Source organism: Clytia hemisphaerica, unplaced genomic scaffold, assembly GCF_902728285.1.
Source record: "Clytia hemisphaerica strain Z4C2 unplaced genomic scaffold, Clytia hemisphaerica genome assembly, whole genome shotgun sequence".
In the NCBI taxonomy this organism is placed as follows: Eukaryota; Metazoa; Cnidaria; class Hydrozoa; order Leptothecata; family Clytiidae; genus Clytia; species Clytia hemisphaerica.
The window spans coordinates 150176-156745 of NW_027104408.1; positions in this window are offsets into that span (position 1 = coordinate 150176).

Consider the following 6570-nt stretch of genomic DNA (forward strand, 5'->3'; position numbering starts at 1 on the left):
GCAACTCAACGAAGCAGGCAATGAGAATCGTTTGAATGGCAAAGAATACAACGTTGTATTTAATAATTGTCAAGACTGGGTGAAGGAACTTTTAAAACGAATTGACCCAGACGGTGAAGCAGGACTGTTAGATGAACTAAACAGAAAAGAGATCCTATCAATTCAAGAAACGCTTCCTGGACGCGTGGAAGCAGGTAAGTAACTATTATGTTTTTCAGGCTTGCCAAAGTGAAATCTAAAGTTGTAAAAAGTGAGAAAAAGTGAGAAAAAGGGTCAATTTTTCGCCCGAATTCCCCGAGCTTCGGCTAAATTGTCTCTACACTGGGTTGCAATTTTGAGACTTTTTGTTCTCACAAACGGTAGTTTTTTAGATTGAGTGCCCCAGCAGGTTTTTTTTCCGTCAGCGGACGCAGACCTGAATTAGCGGTCGCAGACCTGATTTAGCGGCCGAAGACCTAAATTAGAAACCGAAGACATGATGCAGCGGTCGAATACCTTTTTTAACGGCTGAAGACCTGGAGAAAATTAATAGTGAAAATTTGTTATAAATCTTTTTTATAAATTCAATCAAGATTTTTATATGATGTTTCAATGGGAAATAGTATTAAAAAAAAAATTAAGGTAAAAGATTTTAAACTAAAAAGAATGAAAATTAATGCAATTAACTCGTCTCGAACTACCCATCTTTCATCTACTAACCACTGGACCATCGTAACCGACCTTGCCTACCCTGAGTATCACAGGTTAAGTTTTCAAAGAATATATTAACCTCTGAAGACCAATAATAGAAATTTTATCGCGCATGTGTCAATCTAATCATTGTAGAAAGAATCAAAGATGAAGGGCAAATATTATCTTATTAATGTCTAGCAGACTGTATCAGTATGCAGTTTACTATTTACGAATTCCCCAGAAACCTCCAAGTTTAATTGAAATGAGTTTCTTTCAAAAGAAATCTTTTACATGATCCCCAAATGTATAAACTTTTAATTATGGAAATGTCACTTTAATTAAATCGAAAATAGATAGACTTTATGTTACAATTCCCTATCACTGACTCTTTTTAAAAAGCATTGATGATATATTTGAGTTGTGTTTTCAACGACGGGAATAAAAATATCAACTTTGAACTTCATGAAATATATTGGATGGTCGCCATGGTTACTTTTCTCTGCGTTGATTGCGCGCTGAATAGAATCTCGATTGGTCGGCACAGGTTAATATATGATATTGGCCTGTGCTTTTCACGGTAGACCTTGCCGAGTAGTTCAAGCTAGTTTAACTGACCCTAACTTATTTATCAGGTATTCGGCCGTTGACTTGCTAAATCAGGTCTTCGGTCATTAAATCAGGTCTTCGGCCGTTGATTCAGGTCTTCAGCCGTTCATTCAGGTCTTCGGCTGCTAAATCAGGTCTGCGTCCGCTGACGGAAAAAAGATTTGCCGTGCCCAAGCCCTCCTCCCCACGTGAAAACTCTTCAAAATTAAAAACTAATACCTGGATACCTTTTAGCTTTTAATGAATTTGGAAAAAAAGTCAGGTTGAAGGATTCTGTTTCAATTTTGGAAGATTATGATTTTGGCATCCCTATGAAAAATAAATACCTTAAGAGAAGAAATTTTGGCGAATTTGGCGAATTGGCGGCGCCATATTCGCCAAAATTAATTCTCGCCAAAAATAATTAATTTTCGCCAAAATTAAATTTCTTTCGCATAAATCTCCATTGTTCCTAAAATTGCCATTTCTTCTCGATTTTCAGCTAAAAGATTTGACAAATAACGGGTCGTTCCCCAAAATTAATTCTCGCCAAATTTAGAAATTTTATCAGATCGCCAAAATTTCTTCTCTTAAGGTATCTTTGTAAAAAAATTTTGGGATATTTCCACTCTTTATGGACGAAAACTGCTATTTCTATGGTGTAAAAGAGTAAAGGGGTGCCAAAATTAGTAATCAAAGGCGTCTTTTTGCGCCCTTTGTATTTCGGTGCCCCCCAAAATAAATAAGCCGCTGGGGGGGGAGCCCCCCTGCCACCACGCTACTGGGCCCAATTGTAAAATTGATAAAAGTAACCCATTTAAACCAAATCGGACCATTTTTGAAGTCCCAAGCCTGTCCTAAAGTTTTAGCCTCGTTTTGGAACTAAAACTCATAATCACGCTCTTAAAGAAACACTCTCAGGTATTCGTCCAAGGATCAAGTGTCCGGCTGACGGGACGTGCCGCTGGAGTTTAAAAAGTGAACCCTGTTAGATATAAGTTTTTGATAAATTTGGGACTCTTAAAATTGTAACCAAAAGTCGACCCTGATACACAAAGTTAGTAAATTTGGCACACTATCAGATAACCTCAGAGGCTAACAAAGGGACCCAGACCAGCAGCACGTCCCATACTCAATTCAGTCTAATGTCCCCAGCTCCTTCATTTAAAGTCGAATATATTAGCAAAGTTTTTTTAACTTCTCATTTCCAATTCATTTATAGGCGTGACACTTGTATACCATATTGGTTTATCAATTGTTAATTGGTTCAACAATTTATTTCAATGATTTCATAAATTAATAAACTCATAAAAACATTTACGAAAACATATCTCTTTTCCTCTAACAGTCAAGGACTATTGCAAACTAGGATAAATGATCCTAATTAGGCTTTTATCCTAAATAGGCTAGAATATTTATCCTAGGATAATCTATCCTAGTTAGGCTATGTGAAAAATTCAAACTGAAATATTGGAAGAATGATACAGATCCGCGTCTTCTTTAAATAACGCTGTGTTATATCTTGTTTTGTTTATCAATGTCTCTATTTGAAGATTTTCTTTAAAAAACAATCATCATAAGCAAAGTTATCACCAAGAAAGTTTGATGCTTAACATTTGGAGTTTGTAAAGTACTTCTTGAAAATTGAATAACTTCTGAACGCACGCTGACTGGGAGATGAGACTTCACAAGCATACTCTTAGGTTCCAAATAAACGGGGGGGGGGGGGGGGGGGGGTTGGAAAATTTTCTAGATTTAATAAACGGGGGGGGGCTAATTGCCGGGGGGGTTGGAAATTGTACTTCTGAAACCCAAAAATAAGGTAAAAATAGGCTAAAATCAGGCTATTTAGAGCAAAATAAGGGGCCTTCTCTTTGACAGCTGAAAATATTCTTAGAGAAAGCTCCACACGCAGGGCCCGATTAGATTTTGACTTAAGTCGGTCTTCCCGTAACGACGATTGCCGGGCCGTACGGCGTTTTTAGCCGATCAATCTCTACCAACCGGAGAATTAATAAACGGGGGGAGGGGTCCTAATAAGGTCCGGGGGGGTTGCAAAACTTTCGAAAAATTAACAAGCGGGGGGGGGCGTATATTTGGAACCTAAGAGTACTTTGCTGGTTCTAAGTTACTCAAATTCATGCAAATCTCGACGCAGATCTCAAAGTTTATTCAATAAATCAAGTTTTACTTCCTTTTATCCTAATTGGGATAATTTATCCTATTTAGGCTAAATACTCGCATTTATCCTAATTTGCAATAGTCCTTGACTGTCTAAAAGTCTCTTACAAAGAGATTATGAGCACTTTCAGTTTGACAAATCGAGAAAAAAGTTCAATAACGGCCATCTTGTTTTCAAACGTATTTTTTAACCGGATGCCGAAAGTAATGGTTTGTGACATCACGAATTAGATCTCATAACCGATCACCATTGCTAAGGTATTATGATGATCTGAAAAGTTTATTCAGCGGAATTTTACAAAACCGCGTTTGGGGTCTGGGAAAAAACTATGACGCGTGTTCAGAGACCGGTATCAGATTGGCCCGCAGTTTTCAAGTTTTTTTTTATCATTTTATAGGAAACAATTTTTTGTAAGAACTAAGTAGCATAAACCTCTGTATCTTTTGTTGAATATTTTCCAAGAATTTTTCAGATGATAACAGGCAATATTGTACATGGAACAATTTGAATCTTCACCTGCTGGAATGTCCTTTGAGCACCTGAAAATATCATGGCTACAAAATCGTAAACAGTATCATTTAAATTGGAGTTTTTAGACCTTTTCAAGCCAAAATATACTTTCCAGAACTTAGAATTGGTATTTACTTATCTTCAAAATCTATTAAAAAGTTCTCATGAAAGGTTTTTGAAGTCTGATTGCAAAAAGCCAAAAAAGTAACCATTAATAAACGGGGGGTCCTAATAAGGTCCGAGGGGGGGGGGTTGGAAAATTTTCGAAAAATTAACAAGCGGGGGGGCGTTTATTTGGAACCTAAGAGTAGCCGATCAGCGAGAAGGTAAACATACTGATTGTGTGTTTGTTTTTATCATGTACAAATGCTTTTGTTTTGAATTTCCTATAAGCTGTGTTTCCATCACCGAGCGGGCAGTGCGCTGCGACCAAAATTTCCTTTAACCCTATTAGCCCCAGGGGGTAGAATCTAGCACGCTGGTGTTCTTTTGTGTATATCTCGGAGAAAAATTTTTGAAACGACTTAAAACTTTCTGACTTTTTACCACCGCAGCGAGCCTGAGGGCGAGCGAGGATGGCAGTCATTGCTTCACGCTAGGATATTGGACACGCATCTCGAATTTTTGCGCGCGCGTTTTTCTTTTGTTTGTTTGCGTTTGTTAGTATCGTATGTTCCGGCTGAAATGATATCCCGTAAAGTTGGCTTCCCGGTAAAGTTTCATAGCTTTTCCCTTTTAGCATGCGCGGCGGACGCTTTTCCTTGCTTTAACTATTAACTTTCGGTAACTAGTTCTTACAAAATAAACAATGGATGGCGAAGAAGATGATTAAATTTATTTTTCTTATAAGCATCTACTTTATAAGAATCAAATCAATAACTCTTATTGAGGTTAATATATCTTTCGGTAATTAGTTCTTACAAAGTAAACAATGGATGGCGAAGAAGATGATTATATTTATTTTTCTTTTAAGCATCTACTTTATAAGAATCAAATCAATAACTCTTTATTGAAGGTAATATATCTTTCGGTAATTAGTTCTTACAAAGTAAACAATGGATGGCGAAGAAGATGATCATATTTATTTTTCTTATAAGCATCTACTTTATAAGAATCAAATCAATAACTCTTTATTGAAGGTAATATATCTTTCGGTAATTAGTTCTTACAAAGTAAACAATGGATGGCGAAGAAGATGAGCATATTTATTTTTCTTATAAGCATCTACTTTATAAGAATCAAATCAATAACTCTTTATTGAAGGTAATATATCTTTCGGTAATTAGTTCTTACAAAGTAAACAATGGATGGCGAAGAAGATGAGCATATTTATTTTTCATATAAGCATCTACTTTATAAGAATCAAATCAATAACTCTTTATTGAAGGTATAACATCTTTCAGTAATTAGTTCTTACAAAGTAAACAATGAATGACGAAGAAGATGATTATGTTTATTTTTCTTATAAGCATCTACTTTATAAGAATCAAATCAACAACTCTTTATTGAAGGTAATACATCTTTCGGTAATAAGTTCTTACAAAGTAAACAATGGATGGCGAAGAAGATGAGCATATTTATTTTTCTTATAAGCATCTTCTTTATAAGAATCAAATCAATAACTCTTTATTGAGGGTTATATACCTTTCGACAATTAGTTCTTACAAAATAAACAATGGATGGCGAAGAAGATGAGCATATCTATTTTTCTTATAACCGTCTACTTTATAAGACTCTGTTAAAATAAGGAAATTTTTAGTTGCGATTTTGCAAATACTGTAAGCTAAGGTTTCAATTCTTATTTATCAACTTAAAATTTTTCAACAAGTCAAAATCAAAATGCGTAATCCGCAATATCGACAGTCTCTCCAATGCATTGCTTGTACTTCTTTAGAAAAGATTAACGAAAGATTCTATGATTACTAGAATTAATGAATTAAAAAAGGTATATCTATTTCTTTTTTCATAAAATTGGCGAAATTTTGACTTTAAGTCGTCTTGTTAAGCTTTGTTTTAAATACGTGACCTTTATGAGAGCGGTGGCAGTTAGTGCAAACTATGACCTAGTAATAAAATCTTATTAAGAGTACTTGTGCGAATTTTTAGGGTCATAGGTCCTCTAGGTCCTCAAAGACTTTATTGTGAAACATGACATATAAAGCTAAAATCGCTTAAAACTCAAAATTTTAAAATTTCGGTAACTTCTGAAGTAATAATTCAATCATATTCAAATTTTGACAGGTGATAGGTATTAACAATGTGATTTAAAATTGAAAAAAATTTTTACTCATTTTCAGCATGGATTTTAACTAATAATTTAAATGGGAAATACAAAACCAGCAATTATGTTAAAGAAGAACCTTTTATCTTTCAGAATCTTCAAACAAAATCTCAATACCTTTATTGCTTCGACTGTGAGTAGGGGGGTCCAAAAATGGCTTTTTTTGGAGATTTTTATGTTTAACTTTATGTTTAAATTTTCATGCTGATTCCGAATTTCAAATCAGTTTTTGCACATTTCCTACCCCTGGCCATGAGGTTCCTTATTCAGAAAATATCGCAAAAATGTACTGAAATGAATATTTTTCAAAGGAGATTCTTGTACTTGGATTCCATTTATC